Source organism: Neofelis nebulosa, chromosome 15, assembly GCF_028018385.1.
Source record: "Neofelis nebulosa isolate mNeoNeb1 chromosome 15, mNeoNeb1.pri, whole genome shotgun sequence".
NCBI lineage: Eukaryota > Metazoa > Chordata > Mammalia > Carnivora > Felidae > Neofelis > Neofelis nebulosa.
In genome coordinates, this window is record NC_080796.1 from 33396569 (window position 1) to 33417748 (window position 21180).

The following is a 21180-nucleotide window of genomic DNA, read 5'->3' on the forward strand; positions in this document are numbered from 1 at the left end:
CTGGCTCCTGGCACACCTTGCTTTAAAACAATTACTTGGGAAACAAAGGGCAACACCCACTCTGTTCGCCCCTCTGATCGGAGCAGGAGTCATTGTTCTCCTAGCAACAGGACCTGCCCCAGCTGCACTGTGTTTGGTGCTTGGGTTACCCCAGCCAGCAGCCGGAGGGCGTGCACCGTTGCTAGGAGAATCTGAACTTGAGTTTAAATTTGCAACCTCTCTTCCCAGGTGCACCTTTTCCTCAGCGGCAAACAGACACCCACTCAACAGCAGGACCCACAGCCCTGGGCCCCACAAGGAAATCCCCAGCTCAGATAAGACTCATGTGCCTCTTTTCTTCCCCCCTCTTTTTTTTTTCTTTCTCTGTTGATTTTCAAACGGATCCAACAACCACACAAATAAACAAGAATTACGAAGAACTACCCATTAGACACTAACAACTGACCTACTGCCATGCACTGTTCTGGGGGACACAGCTAGGAAGAAAACAGGCAAGTCCTTGCACTTGCATCTGGAGGGAGGGGGGTGGTAAACAGTGAGATAACACATCGGTCAGGGTTCTCCAGACAAATGGAACCAGTAGGAAATACGTATGTGTGCATGTATACGTATGGGTATAGAGAGGTTTATTTCAAGGAATTGGTTCATGTGATTGTGGGGACTGGCAAGTGAAATCTGTAGGGTAGGCTGGCAGGCTGGAAACTCAGGCTGGTGCTGAGGCTGCAGTCTTGAGGCAGAATTTCTTCTTCCACTGGGAAATTTCAGTTTTGCAGTTAAGACCTTTCAACTGATTAGATGAGGCCCACCCAAGCTAGAATGAGCATCTCCTTCCTTAAAGTTAACAGATTGTACATGTTCCCACATGCTTAAAATGCCTTCACAACAGCAGTAGGTTAGTGTTTGATTGAATAACTAGGTACAACAGCCAAGCCAAGCTGACATGGAAATTAACCATGACAGCTACATATATACCCATGTGGGGCAGTGATAAGTGCAACGGGGAAGGAGAAAGCAGGGTGATGGGGTCAGGGAGCCCCAGGCAGGGGGATGGCAGGAGACCCACTATGTGAAATGCAGTATGTTGCTCAATATGAACCTGAATGAAAAACACACCTAGGCAATGCACTCAGAAAGCAAAAACTCCTCACCCGGTTATATATCACCTTAGTCGAGATTGTGCTGCATGGTCACCCAGACAGGAGATGCCCCTGGTAGAGCTCTCACTAGATTGCTTGACATCCAAAGCAAGCCTTACAGTCTCCTGGGCCTGTTCATTCTGCAGACATGAATGCCCATGCAACAGCCTCCTGGCGTCTACACTTGCTCCTTTCACTATCCTGCCTGGGTTCCTCAGGGTCCCGGGGCACTCCGGACAACAGGCCCTTCCAGCCCCCCAACCCCCCACTCCGGCCTCCCGCCTCTTCTCCCCTTATCTCATCACCTGCATGCCCCTCTTTCTGCAGCTCGGTTCCCAATACCCTTGGCCTGATTCTGCCTCAGGGTCTTTGCCCTTGCTGCTTCCATGGGCTGAAGGGTCTCCTCTTGGCCATTTCCTCAGCTTTCCCACCGGCATCCTGCTCAGAAAGGCCAACCGCTGGCTAAAATAGCACCTCCCTGTCACTCTCTGTACCTTAGCCTGTCTGCTTTGTCTTCACAGCACTTACCTTAAATATATATTTATTTGTTAATCATCTGTCTCCTCTCACTTGAATGCAGGGGCAGGAACTCTGGGTTTCATGTATACGTGTGGTAAAATAACATAAAATCTACCATTTAAGGTGTACAATTCCATGACATTTCATACTTTTACAAGATTGTACAACCATCACCACCACCGAGTTTCAGAACATTCTCATCACCTCGAAAGGAAACTCCGGACCCATGAACCAGTCACTGTCCGTTCCTCCCACACACAGCCCCTGGCAATCACTAATGTGCTTTCTGTCTCCGTGGACTGTGGCCATTTCATATAAATAGGATCATACCACATGTGGCTTTTTGTGTCTGCCTTCTTTCACTTACCATAATGTTTTCGAGGCCCATGCGTGTTGTAGCTCAAAGCACTATTCTGTTTCTTTTATGGCTGGATACTACTCCATGTATGGATATGCCACGTTTTCTTTAGCCATTGGTCAGCTGACGGACATTTGGGTCGTTTGTAACTTCCACTATTTTAAGTGATGTTGCAATGAATATTTGCACGCAAGTGTTTGTTTGAAGGGCACTCTGTTTTGATCACTCTGTGTCCCTGACCTGTGAACAGACCTGCACAGAGAAAGGCTCAATAATTAAAAGCTATGGACAGTTGTATCTTCAGATAAATAAAAGGCAAGGTTTGGGCATCTGATGTCCTCAAGCTTTAGGTCCCCCTCATCTGCCCTCTCTGCTACAGCCCAGGACTGACACCCCTACATCTTCCTCTTCCCAAACCCACACTCGGGGTCTGCAGCCAAACCCCACCCAGCAGTGGGGCGGAGGTCCAGCTGGGCTCTTCCCCCGCTGCCCAACTCCCCGGAAGTAAGCATACCCCGGCCATGGAGAGAAATAGGCCCTTCTGAATTCTCATGCAGCTCCAGGATGCCCCCAAAACAGAGCATCGCAATTAGAAGAAAGTCTCTAAAAGAGATAATATCCCTGGCATTGGCTTCCTCAGGTTGCCATAACTAAGTGCCACAACCTGGGTGGCTTAAAGCAACAGAAATTTGTTCTCTCACAGTTCCGGAGGCCGGACGTCTGAAATCAGGGTGCTGGCAGGGTCATACTCCCTCTGAGTTCTCTAGGGGAGGATCTTCCCTTGCCTCTTCCTAGCTGTGAGGGGTTTCCAGCAATCCTCGGCGTCCCTCTCTTACAAGGACACCAATCATATTGCACCAAGAGTGCTCCCTACTCTAGTATGACCTTATCTGAACTAAATTACATCTGCAATGACTTTATTTCCAAATAAGGTCACATTCTGAGGTACTGGAAAATTAGGCCTTCAATATATCTTTTGGGTGCCACAATTCAACTCATAACCTTGGAGACAGTAATGAGATACACATCCTTGATCTCACTAAAGTGTAAATGCCTGATGAGGTAGGAGGTGGGCAGGGAACCGCCCTGCAAAAGAAGAGGGGAGAGGACCATGCATATGCCATGCACAGACAGGTGGTTCCACTAATGAGAAGTGTGGTAAGAGGACCAAGGATGGAACCACAAAGACTGGTTTCTTTGTCTTTCCCCTGATTTAGCTGAGGGACTACAGTTTAGCAGGTGCAGCTGCCAAACAGATAAAGGGGGTATCTCGGGTCTCCTAGAGAGATCCTTTTAACACTCAGACCAGTTCACTCCTCCTCTCAAAACCCTCCCAGGGCTCCCTTGGCAAGTGGCCTAAAGTCCATGAGGCCCCACGCCATCCACCCTCTGCCTCCGCACACACTCACCTCCTATCACTGCCCCACCACTCAGCCCACGCCAGCCTCACTGGGCTCCTTGCTGTCCTGGAAAGTGTCCGGCAAGTGTCCTGCCCCAAGCCTGTGTCCTGATATTCTTCCTGCCTGGAATGTTCTACTTCCTTCAGAGATCTCTGTGGCTCAAACCGAATCTTCTCAGGCCTTCCCTGACCACCTTATCCCCTCCCCAGCACTTCCCTCGCCCTCGCCTTGCTAATTGTCTCCCCAGCACTTACCAACCTCTGATATACAGGTACTTGCCTCTTGTCTGCCGGTCTTCCTCCACTGGACTATGAACACCACAAGGGCAGGAACCTTGTGTTGTGTTTTCACTGCTGCATCCCAGGCCCCCAGAGCCGCCTCATGTACTAGGTGTTCAGTACATTTGCATCAGATGAAGGAAGCTGCTTCTGCCCCACCATGTGCTTCGAGAACCTTGCAGCTACTTAGGGGCCCACCTGGATCCTCCAGGCTAATCTCCCCATCTCGAGATTCTTAACTAAATGCCATCTGTAAAGTCTCCTTTGCCATGTGCGGTAACCTTCACAGGTTCCGGGGGTTAGGACGTGGGCATCTTTGGGGACCATTATTCAGCCTACCGCAGGCAGGAAGGGCAGAACTGCTCCTCAGCCCTTTTGCATTGACATCTGTCCGCTGCTGGGTCTGTAATAGAGGCCTCCTACCCACCCTCCTGAGCCTCTCCCCAACCCCAGCTTCGGGGACTCCTGACCAAGTGGTACCCCTTCACCCCAGGCTTTCCCACAGCCCCAGGTAGCTGCAGGCCCGGGCTTACACCTGCTTCTTCCTGCTAAGGCTGAACCAGGCTGGGCAGGCTTAGAACCATTGTCACAGCAGCCAGGACAGTGCCACGTCCTTCAGCTTGTTTCAGGGGGAATGTGGAGGCAAGAGAGGGATGCAGGGGTATAGATGGGTGTCCCTAGGCCTCTTCTGTACTTTTCCTTCTCATCTTTCACCCCCTGCTTCTCCTCTCACGCTGGACACACTCTGATTTTCTTATTTTCTATCCTCCTCCGCCTCAGCTAGCAACACCCAGTGGCAGTGAGCACTTTCCACACTCAGTGCACAAAGGAGAGGAAGTTCGCTGAGCCTTTGCTACTTCTCTCCCTCGCGCACATACACACACGTGCACACACACAGAGGAATCATATGCTGAGTCATATTCTGAACAATGTTTGCCAGCAAAAGAGGCCGAGGTCATGGACCTCACCCCAGCCCAGCCCTGTGTGATGATAAGAGCTATAGAGCCAGAAGGGCCAGCCCCCAATGCCATCATCATCCCTGACTGGCCTTGAGACCTGACCTGCAGACACTCAATGTTCTCATCTATAAAATGAAGATAATATCCCAAATGGAATGGCATCCCCAATTTGTGGTCCCCAGAATCTTGGCATAACTTTACAAAATGTTCTTGATGTAGAAGAATCTTTGTAACAACTGCACAAGGAAGAAACAGAGATCATGGATGCAAGAATCTCTTTTAACTTTTAACACCTGTGACAATTTTGTGGCTATCCAAGAGTCATAATTGGTTTAGACGGGGAGGGAAGCCATTAGCAAAGACTAATGAACTTCAGAGGAATTCTAGTTTGGCTAACTGGTTGAATCATTTATTCATCAAGAATTGGGATAGCTGGTAATAACCAAGTTCTGCTATGCAAGGGAAGAGACATTTAAATGTAAAACATGATATTAATGTAAATGTAAAAACAGGATCCCTTTCCTTGGGCTGTCTAGTAAGGGAGGTACACCTGTAAACAGGTCATTATAATGCAGTGTGATATGTGCTAACAGAACTCTGTGTACCAGGGGCTGGGGCAGAAGAGTGGGGGAGTAGCCAGCTCTTTCTGGGGCTGTTGGGAAGGTTGCTCACATCCCAAGCCAAGCTTGGAAGGTGAGGAGGCAATGGCAGGAGAACAAAAGGGTGAAGCGAAATGAAAGCAGCGGGGGCAATGCAGGCATACCTCAAGAAGCAAGACAAATATCAAACCACCTAACCTTACACCTAAAGAAGCTAGAAAAAGAACAACAAACAAAACCCAAAACCAGGAGAAAGAAGTAAATAATAAAGACTAGAACAGAAATAAACGATACAGAAACTAAAAAAACCAATAGAACAGATCAGTGAAATCAGGATCTGTTTCTTTGAAAACATCAACAAAATCGATGAGAGAGAGAGAAAGAGAGAGGACCCAAATAAACAAAATTACTAATAAAAAAAAGAGAGATAACAACCAATACCATAGAAATAAAACAATTATAACAGAATTGTAACCTGCATGCCAACAAATTGAACAACTTACAAGAAATGTATAAGTTCCCAGAAACATATAACCTACCAAAACTAAAGCAGGAAGAAAAAGAAAATTTGAACAGACTAATCATCAGCAATGAAATTGAATCAGTAATCAAAAAAACTCCCAACAAACAAAAGCCCAGGACCTGCTGGCCTCACGGGCAAATTCTATCAAACATTTAAAGAAGAGTTAATAACCATTCTTCTCAAACTATTCAAAAAAATACAAGAGGAAGGAAGACTTCCAAATACATTCTGTGAGGTGAGTATCAGCCTGATACCAAAAACAGATAAAGACACGTCACAAAAAAAAGAGAACTACAGGCCAATATCTCTCATGAATATAGATGCAAAAATCCTCAACAAAATATTAGCAAACTGAATCCAACAATATATTTTTAAAAACCATACACCACAATCAAGTGGGATTATTCCCAGGATGCAAGGGTGGTTTAGTATTCACAAAACAATCAACATGATAATGTCACATCAATAAGAGAAATGATAAAAACCATATGATCATTTCAATAAATGCAGAAAAAGCACTCAACAAAGTACACCATCCATTCATGATAAAAACTCTCTGCAAAGCAGGTCTAGAGGGAACATACCTCAATGTAATAAAGGCTTTTATGAAAAACCCACAGCCAACATCATACCCAATGTTGAAAAACTGAGAGCTTTTCCCCTAAGGTCAGGAAAAAGAAAGGATGTCCATTTTCACCACTTTTATTCAACATAGTACTGGAAGTCCTAGCCACAGCAATCAGACAACATTAAAAAAAAAAAAAAAAAAAAAAAAAAAAAAAAGCATCCAAACTGGTAAGGAAGAAGTCAAATTCTCATTATTTGCAGACGACATATTATATATAAGAAACCCTAAAGGCTCCACCAAAAAACTACTAGAACTGATAAATGAATACAGCAAAGTCTCAGGATACAAATCAGTGTACAGAAATCTGTTGCAGGTCTATACATGAGTAATGAAGCAGCAGCAAGTGAAATTAAGAAAACAGTTCCATTTACAATTGTACCAAAAACGACAAAATACCTAGGAATAAACTTAACCAAAGAGATGTCTGAAAACCACAAAACACTGATGAAAGAAACTCAATACGACTCAGAGAAATGGAAAGACATTCCATGTTCATAGATGCAAAGAACTAATATTGTTAAAATGTCCATACTGCCCAAAGCAATCTACAGATTTAATGTAATCCCTATCAAAATACCAATACCATTTTTCACAGAACTAGAACAAATGATCCTAACATTTGTATAGAGCCACAAAAGACCTCAAAATAGCCAAAGCAATCTTGAAAACAAAACTGAACGTATCACAATTCCAGATTTCAAGTTATATTACAAAGCAATAATAATTAAAACAGTATGGTACTGGCATAAAAAAAGACAAATAGATCAAATGAATAGAACAGAAAACCCAGAAATAAACCCCAAAATTATATAGTCAACTAATCTTTGGCAAATGAGGAATGAATATACAATTGGAAAAAGACAGTCTCTTCAACAAATGGTGATGGGAAAACTGGACAGCTCCATACAAAAGAATGAAACTGAGCCACTTTCTTACACCATACACCAAAATAAACTCAAAATGGATCAAAGACCTAAATGTGATACCAAAACCATAAAAATCCTTGAAGAGTACATAGGCAGTAATTTCCCTGACATCAGCCAAAGCAACATTTTTCTAGACATGTCTCCTGAGTCAAGGGAAATAAAAACAAAAATAAAGTATTGGGACTTCATCAAGACAAAAAGCTTCTGTGCAGCAAAGGAAACAATCAACAAAACTAAAAGGCAACCTCCTGCTTGGGAGAGGATACTGGCATATTCAATAAAAGGTTAGTATCCAAAGCATACAAAGAACTGATACAACTCAACACCAAAAAAAGAACAAAACAAATAAATAATCCAATTAAAAAATGGGCAGAAGATATGAACAGACATTTCTCAAAAGAAGACATACAGATAGCCAACAGACACATGAAAAGATGTTCAACATCGTCGTAGACTCTGGGTCTGGAGTTCTCTCTTGTCCAGCAAGAGAGGGGAGGCAGGATTAAAATGCGAGAGAGGCTAATGTCCTGGAGGAGACAAGAGCCCTGAGTAAGTGTCCTTGCTCAGTTTTTATTAGGATCAGAAGGCTTACAAATGTGATGGACGTGCAGAAAGAGACAATGAAACCGTGAACATTAACTCATGTGAGTGGGAGAAAGGGGATTTTGAAGATATGGGGTGTTAGGGGTTTGGGTCAGTACAAAACAAAATCCAGGCAGCAAGGATATGGTTGTTTATGGAAGGCAGGAGGCACCTCATCTGTTTATCTTAGCTTGCCTAGGGGATAGACTTGATAGTTCCTGCTACCTCAGGGTCAACAAGGCACCTTTCTTTTGCTAATTAGCTCTGTTCTGGGCAACTTCTCCCTCCTGTGGTCTATAGCCCATTTACTCGTTTACCTATTTTGGTCCTTTCCTCCTGTGAAAGCAGCTTTCTGCTATTATACTAAGGGGCTGGAGGAGTGGGGAGGTGAGGGGTGCGTCTGCCCTGACGACCTAGATCTTGATAAACGATTCTTATGCTTTCATCCTGAGGCTTCCTATTCATTCCTATGTGCCTTGTTAACTCAGGGAATTCCTAAGCTTATTCCCCACACATCACTGTCATCAGGAAAATGCAAATCAAAACTCTAATGAGATATCACCTCACACCTGACAGAATGGCTAAACAAAAACACAAGAAACAAGTGTTGGTGAGGATGTGGAGAAAAGGGAACAACACTCTTGCACTGTTGGTGGGAATGAAAGTTGGTGCAGCCACTGTGGAACACAATATGGAGTTTCTTCAAAAAATTAAAAATAGAGCTACCCTATGATCCAGGAATCAAACTACTGGGTGTTTACCCAAAAAATACAAACACACTAACTCAAAGGGATACCTGCACCCCTGTGTTTACAGCAGCGTTGTTTACAATAGCCAAACTATGGAAGTAGCCCAAGTGTCCACCAACTAAAGAATGGATAAAGATATGGTATATAGTCAATGGAATATTATTCAGCTATTAAAATAAATGAAATCTTGCCATTTGCAACAACATGGATGGAGCTAAAGAGTATAATGCTGAGTGAAGTCAGTCAGAGAAAGACAAATACCATATGATTTCACTCATATGTGGAATTTAAAAAACAAAATAAACAGGGGCGCCTGGGTGGCGCAGTCGGTTGAGCGTCCGACTTCAGCCAGGTCACGATCTCGCGGTCCGTGAGTTCGAGCCCCGCGTCAGGCTCTGGGCCGATGGCTCGGAGCCTGGAGCCTGTTTCCGATTCTGTGTCTCCCTCTCTCTCTGCCCCTCCCCCGTTCATGCTCTGTCTCTCTCTGTCCCAAAAATAAATAAAAAACGTTGAAAAAAAAAAACAAAAAAAACAAACAAAAAAAAAACAAAATAAACAAGCAAAGGGGAAAAAAGCAAACCAGGAAACAGACTCTTAATAGAGAACACTGTTGGTTACCAGAGGGGAGATGGGGGCGGGGACTGGGGATGGGGATTAAAGAGTACACTTAACATGCTGAAAAAAATAAAATGAAATGAAATTAGTGCTCACTTTGGCAGCCCATATGCTAAAATTGGAACAATACAGAGAAGATTAGCCTGGCCCCATACAATTCGTGCAAATTCGTGAAGCTTCCATATATTTGCGTCGTTCCCCCAGCAAACTGCTACCCTTTGCAGATTAACTCAGAGGAAACAATAGGAGTCAAAACACGACATGCCACACTGAATGATGAAATTGTGATATTTTGCTAGAGAGAAATTTTTTTAATGAAATTAAAAAAATAAAAAGAATCCCAGGTGATGGATGGGCACACAGCATCAGAGGTCAGGGGAACCCACAGCATCCAGACCAAGCCTTGACCAGAATCAGCCCCAGCTTTCACAACAGTGTTGCACACTGGAGCAGCCCCAGCCCCCTCTCCATTCTCCACTCCTCGGACCCCCACCACAACCCACGGGGGCCACAGAAGGGGACTTTAGGGCTCTTTTACCTTGTTTTGCCACACGCTGGTAAGGTCAGCATCGTCCTTTGGAGAACTTCCGCAGTGGGCGCAGGCTTGTACGTCCCCTGTACTGCACCTGAAAGTACAACGCTGCAGGTGTCTGACGTCCTAATGTAGTTCTGCCTTTACAAGCCAAGGAGAGACCGGAAAGCGAGGCTGAGGCGAGAAGAAAGTATCCTTTCTAAGTTCATAGCTATCTGATTACTAGCATAATTGCTCGGCACCTGGTCCTCAGGTTAATTGTGGGGGTGGGGCCTAAAATAATGTAAGGAAAGCACATAATGAGACTAAAGACCAGTTCTGTCCGCACTTGCTGCCTGTGGGGTGACCTTGTATGGTCCCCTGAGGTCATTGAGCCTCAGTCCTGGGTTAACCCGCTGACCTGACCACCTCATGATACCCAGATGCAGTAACGCGCATGAAAGGATAGTAGGACACCATAGAGATGTTTTATGTAAAAGAACAAGACAGAATAAAGAAAACAAAACAAAATCGTTTGTCAGGTGGTATATTAGCGGCCTAGGCCAGCATAACAAAGTACCACAAACTGAACGACTTAAAACAACGGACATTTATTGTCTCTGGTTCTAGAGTCTGGAAGGCTAAAATCAAGGTGTTGGCAGAGTCCTGCTCCCCCTGAAGGTGCTAGGGAAGGAACTGCCCCATGCCTTTCTCATCTTCTGGTGGCCCCAGGTATTCTTTGGCTTGTAACTACATCACCCCAATGTTCCATGTTCACATGGCTCTTCCCTATGTCTTCACATTATTTTCCCTCCAGGTGTGTCCGTCCATTTCTAAAATGCACCTGGGGAGGCGTCTGGGTGACTCAGTTAAGCATTCCACCTTGATCTCAGCTCAGGTCTTGATCTCAGGGTTGTGAGTTCGAGCCCACACCTAGTATGGAGACGACTTTAAAAAAAGGTGGGGGGGGGGGCGTGCAGATAAAATGCACCTGGGATTTTGGTTTTATTCGAGTATGGTGAGCCAACAGATCAGGGGATGATTGCCATTGGAAACACGGTTTGTGGGGCACCTGGGTGGCTCAGTCGGTTGAGCGCCCAACTCTTGATTCTGGCTCAGGGTGTGATCTCACATTTCATGAGTTGAAGCCCCACATGGGGCTCTGCACTGACAACGAAGAGCCTGCTTGGGATTCAGTCTCTCCCTGTCTCTGCTCCTCCCCCCGCTTGTTCTCTCTCTCTCAAAATAGATAAAGAAGATTTAAAAAAAGAGTACTCATTACGGTTTTCGTGGGAAGGGAGGAGGAAGGCAAGGTGAGCAAGCTGAGGAGGCTTAGGATTGGACAGTTAGAATAATTTCGGCAAGCTCTGGGCCGTGGGGATGGTCTCTAGATAGCTAGTTCTTGGCCTCAAGGTGACTAGGAATATTGCCTCCTGGGATGTGAGAGCCAGATGGAGGAGGTGAAGTGTGGGCTCTGGAATGCTTAGTTTGCAAGGCAGGTCTCTGTGTAAGTCCTTTGCTATCTCTGGGAATTGGCCAATCATGGGAGGGCACCTTCACCCCAGTCACTGAAGCTTCAGATGTCAGAGCATCAAGAATCCAGAAAATAAGAAAATATAATTAATACAGTCTGTGTCCAGGGGCACCTGGGTGGCTCAGTCGGTTGAGGTCCGATTTCGGCTCAAGTAATGATCTCGTGGTTCATGGGTTCAAGCCCCGCGTCAGGCTCTGTGCTGACAGCTCGGAGCCTGGAGCCTGCTTCGGATTCTGTGTCTCCTTCTCTCTCTGCCCCTCCCTGGCTCATGCTCTCTCTCTCTCTCAAAGGTGAATAAACATTAAAAAGAAAGTTTTAAATATACTGTGTCCAAATTTCCTTTTTTATAAGGGCAACAGTCATATTGAAGTAGGGCTCACCCTAATGACCTCAGTTTAACTTGGTTACCTCTGTAAAGACCCTATTTCCAAATAAGACCACTTTCTGAGGTATTGGAGAGTTCAACATATCTTTTTTACAGGACTTAATTCAACCATACAGACGAGGAACAGTAAGCTTTTTCAGTAAAGGGCCTGATAGTGAATGTTTTAGGGTAGGGGGCCATAAGTCCTTTGTCACAACTATTCAGTCGCTGTTGTAGCAGGAAAGCAGCCAAAGACAATATGTAAATAAATGAGCATGGTTGTGTTGCAATAAAACTTTATTTACAGAAACAGGCAGTGAGCCATACATGGCTCACAGACCATACTTTACCAACCCCTTGATAGAGACAAATTTTCAAAACAAGAAAAAATGAGTGTAGATAGCCTTTCTGAGAGAGGGGATTCAGCCAGAGAAACAGAGGTCAGGAACAAAATTTGAGTCCCCAGAAGTATTAGGGGTGAAGTCAAGGCAGGTCTAAGCCCAGGGTCTAGGCTCAGGCACGTGTGTTCAAAATGAGAGAAGACAGAGCAGGCTGGACCCCTCACAGGTGCTAGGCACTGATCCTATAGAAAGACTGAATGGCTTTGCCAAGACTCAGGGGTAGTGGAGGCCGGAAAACAAACACAGGTGATCTCACTGAGGCGGAGTTTGTAGTCACCAACTTACACACCTCCCAGGCCGGGGGGGTCTGACTCCAGAAGACAAGGCTATGGGGGCTAGGCATCTCGAGGGCCAGAGAGCCTGGACAGAGATTGTGGAGAGCAGAAACAGAGTCCATAATGTCAGGCTTGCCACTGAAACTTGTTTGGGGAAGGGGCTTTAGAAATACCCTCCCCACAAAAGCAGCCAAAGATGGGGCACCTGTACTGAGTTCACAAAGGCTCTCTGAATTGTGTTAAACAGCAATTAATAAGTAAACACTCAGGGTTGCAAAGAAATATAAACAGAAAGGTCAGGATACTAATGGCAAGTCGCTAATTGTGCTTGTTTAGCAGTATCATAAAACTTTACCCTCATTGGCCTGTCATCCTCACACCTCATTGAAAATCCATTAAAACAATGGCTGGGCCATTAACCCTGACTTGCAGGAAAAAGCTTCCCTTGGGCACAGTTTTTGACTAGGGTCCTTTCATTAATACTTCGGGTAATTGCTCGCTTGCGAGCTGGATAATTGTGATTACACACCGCTGGATAATTGTGATTACACACCACTATTTAAATACTTAAATACGGAGGGCGAGCACCAGAGACTCTATCTTTTCTTTGCATCTTTTTAATAAATACAAGTGCAATCACCCCCCTCAGGCAAGATAATGTATTAAAACTTGAATTTTTAAAACAGACAAAAGTCCGATGTCTCCATTTACAAAAGAATTTGCCATAGGATTTCCTAAATAGTGAGCTCCCACAGCAATCAAAACTGTTTGATTTACAAAATTTCAGTTTGCTAGGGTTATTTTCCATCTTACAACCCGAGCACAAAGGTTATATGTCAGAAAGAAACATGACTGCTAGTAAGCACCCTAGTGACTGCTACACGAGAGAGCTAAAGGCTTGCATTTATAAGCAAGGTGGCCAGAAGGCATATTTTAAGGGCACCTTGAAGATCAGCCTCAAAGCCCGGGATAGGGCTGTTGACCTGCCCGGACATGCAAGGCAGATAGGGGAGCCACGGGGGTCACCATTCAGAGAAGAGCAGGTGGAGAGGCCAGACTGCAATCTGGAGCTATATACTACAGATAGACACGCCTCCCGTGTGTACAGAGGGGAAAGCCCTGGTTACTGCCATTCCCTAGCCGTACACGATGAGACAAACCTACCCAGCACCCCTTCAGACACTGTCTGATGTAAAGCTCGGGGGAATATTAAAGACTTTGCCGATAAAACAGTGGCTTCTCTTTCAGGATTCCATCAGCTTCCATGGCTCTGCATTGAAAACCAACCACATGAAATTGCAATATGCCATCTTGCAGGTGTGTGGCAACAAAGTCTGTAGGCTCAGTCGAGTAGTAACTTGTGACTAAGGATTGCTAAAAAATGGGTTTTGCTAACGATTACTCTTGGAGTTGTGGTTTTTAGAGTAAATCCATGGCTACCCCCTCTATTGGCTGCACTCTCACTCGCTTGCATTTCCTGATGCTTCTGTGAGGCAGACAGAAAGGTGTAGCAATGACGTGGTGAGCCGTGCCCAGTAGTCTCCCCACACAAGCATAGTTCCATTTGTGGCCATCAGTTGTCTAAGCCAGAAGAAAAAGCCACCTGGCCTGCTGGCTCCCAGGATTTAATGCACACACACCACCAGTAAAATGTGCACATAAAGCGTGGGGTGCTGGAGAGAATGGCAAATGTTTTATTTGCAAAATAAGAACACTTGATCAATAATCTGTCATCTGCTAAGACCAACATATTAACACCGACAAAGTCAGAAGGAGAATCTCCATGCATTCCCTCCCACAAGACAGGCATTACATTCACCTTATATATTAAAATATATGATTCACATTTTTCTCATTTTGCTGCAGATTGGTGAAAATGTTCCTTGGGAAACTACAAACATCAGTGCAATAACAGGGACAGACAGAGTGACATAGTTTGGAAACCATTCCCCAGACCTTTGCTGTCCAGTTCAGTGGCCACTAGTCACATGGGGCTATTGAGCACCTGCATTGTGGCTGGTCTGAACTGAGGTGGGATGTCATTGTAAAATTCACACCAGATTTCAAAAACATAGTACAAAGAAATGTATGTCTTTTTATATTGATTACATGTTGAAATGATCATTGATGGGGTTTCAGAGCGGTGGGGGTCCAGAGCTGACAGCCAAGAAAGAATTCTTGAGACATCTTTGGGGCCAAAAGGTGATTTTATTAAACCATGGATAGGGACAGGACCCATGGGCCGAAAGAGCTGCACTAGGGTTGTGAAGAGTGCCTGGTTATATACTATGGAGCTGGGGGAGGTAAAGGCAAAAGAGAGGCCTCCAGAAGAACTTTCACATGCTAAAGAGGACCCATAAGATACCTGGGGCTTGGCTATAGTCCAGCGGTTGTTTTCTTTCTGGTAAGTCACTAACATTAAGACAGTAGGGGGTTCCTAGAGAAATGGGATACTCTGTGTACCTCCAGTATTTGTCAATGGGCTGCAGGTTATAAGGAAATTTAATTTTACCTACCATTTTCTTCTCGCCTTTGTTCCCCACATCACTGTGGAGGGGAGGGTGATGTTGGGGCTCCAGGAAACTAAGTCTATAGGTTTTTGGAGATTAGGCCACTGTTAAGATTGCCTTTTTCTTGTAATTTACTAAGACATTTGTAAACTGATAGAGACTCTTGTCCTGTGTGACTGTGATCTCTATCAGTTAACCATTGGTTTTTCCCCTTCCTTTGTTCTTTTTCTTTTTTTTTTTTAAATTTTTTTTTTTTCAACATTTTTTATTTATTTTTGGGACAGAGAGAGACAGAGCATGAACGGGGGAGGGGCAGAGAGAGAGAGAGACACAGAATCGGAAACAGGCTCCAGGCTCCGAGCCGTCAGCCCAGAGCCTGACGCGGGGCTCGAACTCACGGACCGCGAGATCGTGACCTGGCTGAAGTCGGACACTTAACCGACTGCGCCACCCAGGCGCCCCCCCCTTCCTTTGTTCTTGAACAGCCAGGAGTGCCTGAGGAATGAATATCATACTTATCCAATGGTGGGAGGGGGGGGTAGCATTTGCAGTGTATTAGCTTACCTTATGCTCCCTCATCAATAATATTTTGGCTATATTAATACATCATTAAAGTGAATTAAACATGTCTTTTACTTTATTAAAAATGAGCCTACTAGAAAATTTTAAATTACTGTGTGGCTTACATTATATTTCTATTGAACGGTGCTGCCTAGATGGTCAGCCTCATTTGGAGAATATTATATGCCATGGAGGTCGATTACAGCTTCTGAGAATATGTATATATATCTTATATATTTGGCATTAAAGTACCAAATAAATAGGACTTGGATTGATATTTCTACACAGGGCAGGGAAGTTATGACTATGAGAACATTAATATGTTCAAGACAGACTGGTCCTCGGGCGATTTTACTTGCTGTTCCTGACTATACATTTAATGCCCATTGCGGCCACAAGAGGGCAGTAGCGTACATAAAAATGTGAGCTTTTACCCAACTATTAACTGCGAAAACCCCACAGGCAGAACCATTACAAGGCAAGCCTTCAGTAATTATTAGAGCTGATCCTTTCCCTCCCTCTTAAGTGCCATCTGCCCTGGGAAGAGGAAGAGACCACAGAGCACTGGAAGGCCCTTAAACTATGAGGCTCAGACAAAGCAGTAAAGCAGGAAAGCCATTCCATGTGAGAGAAATCATATTCAGGGACAGATGTTCAATACCCCAGGGAGTAGAGTCAGATTTACCTTCCTGGCTCTGCTACTAAGAAAGTGTGTGGCCAAAAGCAAGTCACTGGGTCTCAGTTTCCTCCTCTGTGACATGACGTGGAGTGAGATGAGCTTTAATGCACCCTCCAACTTCAGCTTCCTTACTTTCAAGAGTAAACCCTGCAGGCCTGATGTTATTGTAGATTTAATGGGAAGTCAAAGCGAGCAGTAATTCAAAGACTTGCAGGGACAATGGTACTATAGATTCACACCTTGAGGCCCCCTGTGCTCCAAACACTTAACAATAACAGATAAAATACAAAAAATTTAAAGTCAAAGCCTTACTCAAAAAGATGCACATCTCCAAAGATCAGAACAGCAGGTCCATGGCACTGTAAGCTGGATGATGCTGTGGGATCATGAGTCTCCAGGACAAGAAGCAGGCAGAGGTGGTGAGGAGCTTTTCTGTTATGGTGAGATGGGGAATACCACATGAGGAGGTGTCCCCAAACCAGGGACCGTATGGGGATCCCACACCCAAGAACCAGGGGCATAAAATGCATAACTGCTTCCAGAGCTGAGACTTACACCAAACTTCTTAGCCCCACATGAAGAAGAACTGGTTCCCTGGCCCAGTGACAGGATCAGCAGCACTCCCACATTATGACAGCATTGACACCCGACCGGACACTAGGAAATCTGGTTCTAAGCTGGGGGCTATGAAGACCAAGAGGAAGTAACTGTAAAACCACTAGTTTGGGGGGATGAGCATGACAGAGATCAAAATAACTAATAATAACTCCCCCAAGAGAAAGACTAAGAAAGGCAGTGAACACCCAAAAAGCAAATAATCCAGTTAAGAAATGGGCAGAAGACACAAACAGACATTTTTCCAAAGAAGACCTACAGATGGCTAACAGGCACATGAAAAATGCTCAATATCACTCATCTTCAAGGAAATACAAATCAAAACCATGATGAGATACCACCTCACACCTGTCAGAATGGCTAACATTAACAACACAGGAAACAACAGCTGTTGGCAAGGATGCAGAGAAAGGGGAGCCCTCTTAAACTGTTGGTAGGAATGCAAACTGGTATAGCCACTCTGGAAAACAGTACAGAGGTTCCTCAAAAAGTTGAAAATAGAACTACCCTATGACCTGGCAATTGCACTACTAGGTATTTATCCAAAGAATACAAAAATACTGATTTGAAGGGACACATGCACCATGATGTTTATAGCAGCATTATCAACAATAGCCAAACCATGGAAAGAGTCCAACTGTCCATTGACTGATGAATGAATAAATAAGATGTGGTATATATATATATATATATATATATATATATATATATATATACATGTATGTATATATATATATACATACACACACACACAATGGAGTCTTACTCAGCCATCAAGAAGAATGAAATCTTGCCATTTACAATGACATGGATGGAGCTGGAGTGTACTATGCTAAGTGAAATAAGTCAGTCAGAGAAAGACAAATACCATATGATTTTACTCATTTGTGATATTTAAGAAATGAAACAGGTGAACATAGTGTGGTAAAAAACAAGAGAGACAAACCATAAAACAGACTCTTAACTATAGAGAACAAACTGAGGGTTGTCAGAAGGGAGGTGCATGGGGGATGGGCTAAATGGGTGATAAATATTAAAGAGGGCACTTGTGACAAGCACTGGGTATTATATGTAAGTTATATGTAAATTCTACTTCTGAAACTAATATTACACTATATGTTAATTAACTAGAATTTAAATAAAAAATTGCAACAAAAAACCAAAATTGACTGCCTACATGAAACTTACATTTCTAGTGGAAATGACAATTACTAAAAATTATATAATATGCCAAGTAGTAACAAGTGTTATGAAGAACTGTTGAGAATCCTCAAAGATAGAACAGAATGATTAACAACTATATCTAAAAACAAATTATGAAACAACAAATACGCAAAATTTTAAAAAGCAAGTAATAAAAAGGAGACAATTGAAATGAAAAATTATAGATTTTGAAATATGTAAACTCAGTAGTGTTGGATAAACACTAAGAAGTCATAATGAAATACAGAGTCATTTATTAGAAGGCAGTACTAAAGAAATCACACATAATGCAGCACAAAAAGAGAACATGTTATATATATATATATATATATATATATATATATATATATATATAGTTAAGATATATAGAATGTAGAATTATAGTGGTTAAGAGGCATAGAATGTAGACTGGCAAGCACCAACATACAGCTAATATTAATTAAAAGAAAAGAATAGAAGAAATGCGAGAGAAGTGATACCTACACAGATAATACCTGAAGTTTTCCAGTATTAACATTAGAATTCAGTAAGAATTCTAGATATGGATATATAGGAACTTGTATCTTCATTATGATGTATTCAGGTGCCCACACATCATACTGAAACTGCAAAACATGTAAGGATAAATAAAAAATCATACTTGAGAAAAATAAGACTGTCTACAAAGGAAAGAAAATCTGATGGTAGCAACATCATCAGCAACAGTTGCCAAAAAACATGGGAGGAACTCTTGCAAAGTGCTGAAAATTGCCAATCAACATAGGATTCTATACCCAGCTAAAATATAGATTTTTTTTTTTTTTCAGGCACTCAAAAATTAAAAGAAATAATGACCCATAGGTCGCAGGTAAAAGAATTAGTAAGGAATGAAATCACAATGGAAATTACAAAAATTTGGAACAGAACAACAAAATCACAACATATCTGAACAACAGTAACAATAATGGTTATGATATGTTGCTTCTGGCTTTGCGCCAAGAATTACTTTAGAAATTTCCCAAGTAGTATATCTCTAAGCCCTCAAAGTCAGGAAATGAACTAGGTATTAATAAGTCCTGTGTAAGGATGAGAAAACTTTCTGGTAGAGCAAAATAATCATGTTGCTATGGACTAAATGTTTGTGTCTCCCCTAAATTCATATGTTGAAGCCCTAATCCCCAGTACAATGGTATTAGAGGTGGGACCTTTGAAAGATAATTAGGTTTAGATGAAGTTATGAGGCTGGAGCCCCCATGATGGGAGTAGTGTGACCTGATCAGAAGAGGAAGAGACCCCAGTGCTTCCTCTCTCTGCCATGTGAGGATATAGTAAGAAGGTAACCATCTGCAAACCAGGAAGAGGGCTCTCACCAGAATCCAAACATGCTGGCACCCTGGCCTCAGACTCCAGAGCTGTAAGAAATAAATGTCCATTGCTCAAGCCACCTCCTCTATGGTATTTTGTTACAGCAGCTCAAGCTGACTAAGACACATGCATAACAGTCTGGGTCTGTACAAAGATGGGGAGGCAGCCAAAGAAGCAAGAAGGCAGGTATAGATGGGTTTTACTGACCCTTAGGAATAAGAATAGGGGGCCTGTGCCAGAAACAAACAGATGTTTGACAGGCAGGAGGGGGAGGCAACTTAATTCTCAAGTATTTTGGGGCGCCTGGGTGGCTCAGTCGGTTAAGCGTCCGACTTCAGCTCAGGTCACGATCTCGCGGTCCGCGAGTTCAAGCCCCGCGTCGGGCTCTGGGCTGATGGCTCAGAGCCTGGAGCTTGCTTCTGATTCTGTGTCTCCCTCTCTCTCTGACCCTCCCCCGTTCATGCTCTGTCTCTATCTCAAAAATAAATAAACGTTAAAAAAAAAAAAATTCTCAAGTATTTCATGCTGGCGATGCCCCTTTGCTCTACTCACCTTCATTCTAGGCCCCCTGAGTTTGCTCCATTTTAAACACTATAATATCAGGAAGACCTGCCCAGCTTTTAGCCTGGACTGGATTTCTTTTTGTGTGGGGGGGTTTTTTGTTGTTGTTGTTGTTGTTGTTTGATGTTTTATTTATTTTTGAAAGAGAGCACAAGTGGGGAAGGGGCAGAGAGAGAGGGGGATAGAGGATCCGAAGTAGGCTCTGTGCGTGCAGTGGCAAGCCCCGTGTGGGGCTCGAACTCACAAACCGTTAGATTATGACCTGAGCCGAAGTCAGATGCTCAACTGACTGAGCCACCCAGGCACCCCTGGACTGGGTTTTCAAGCTGTAAACAAAGAGGCATTTACAGGAAACAACCACACACTCGGAATGAGGCCCCCAAGCCTGGCTGCACCCAGAAATCTCCTGAGGAGCTTTCAAAGATACCAATGTCTTCCCCCCAAGATTTGCATTCCATTGATCTCAGGTGCTACCTGGGCAATAAAATTTAAAAAAAAAAAAAAAGTACTGTAGTTCAACCAGAGCTGAGAACCAATGGCCTAGAGGTGGGTAAGACAAAGGAAAACGTTCTTGCTGAATGTGGTGACGGGGACTTATCAGCCTCTTCAACACCCAGGACCAGTGTTTGGCAAACCTCACTGGCTACCGTTCTGACACCTTCAAGAACTGGTTCCCATTTCCTTTAAGGAAAAGTGTCCTCTTCTCTGAAATCAGAAAAGAGGAAGCATAGAGCATTTGTCAGCAAAACTAACAATCTCCCCGAGTGGAGGAGGGGAGTTGTCTCTTCCCTTGGCATGGACAGAGTTAAGGCCAGCAGCCTAGAATAAGGGTGGTGTGGGGTAACAGTTCGGTTCCTCCTGTGCACGGCCTCACGAGGAAATGACCCAGACAACATACGATCTGTGAAACCTCATCCCCTGGGGTCTAGAAAGCACTTCCCCCTCCTCCCCTCTGCCCCCTCCCTCTCCCTTTGCTCCCTCCCTCCCTCTCCCCACCCCCACTTCTGTCCCAGGGTTCTCTAAATTCTGAGCTGGCCCTTCTTCACACGTCCCCAACTCCCCCAACTCGTACCTCATTAGGCAGGCCCCCAGCAGCCCGAGGCCTCTGGCCATTGCTCTGCTCCTTGCCGCCCACATACACCCTCATCCATGCCACCCCTGCCAGCTCAGGGTCCTGGGCGCTCAGGTCCTTAACCACTACCCAGGGGAACGCCTGAGTTTTCGATGGGACCTCTGTCGACCACCTGCCCGTCTCACAGAAGGAATTCGTCCTAAGTCACCTGCCAGGTGTTGACTGAAGCACCTTCTCAGGTTTGTGACTCCCAGTCCGCTGATTGTACAAACCCCACC

The 21180-nt window shown here is 44.2% G+C and overlaps 1 long non-coding RNA gene and 1 pseudogene across 1 annotated transcript in view; one reads left to right on the forward strand and one right to left on the reverse strand.

The window, feature by feature from the left end:
* The window catches only part of LOC131495478 (uncharacterized), a 34810-nt gene extending 17408 nt beyond the window's left edge, over positions 1 to 17402 (reverse strand). The window contains exons 1-5 of the long non-coding RNA XR_009253975.1: positions 16420 to 17402; positions 9811 to 9978; positions 2528 to 3799; positions 1665 to 2265; positions 1149 to 1276 (exon numbers count right to left, since the gene is read on the reverse strand). This is a non-coding gene — a long non-coding RNA (uncharacterized LOC131495478). The remainder of the gene's footprint in view (positions 1 to 1148; positions 1277 to 1664; positions 2266 to 2527; positions 3800 to 9810; positions 9979 to 16419) is intronic.
* LOC131496656 (U6 spliceosomal RNA) lies at positions 9361 to 9461 on the forward strand (annotated as a pseudogene).
* Positions 17403 to 21180: the final 3778 nt, after the last annotated feature.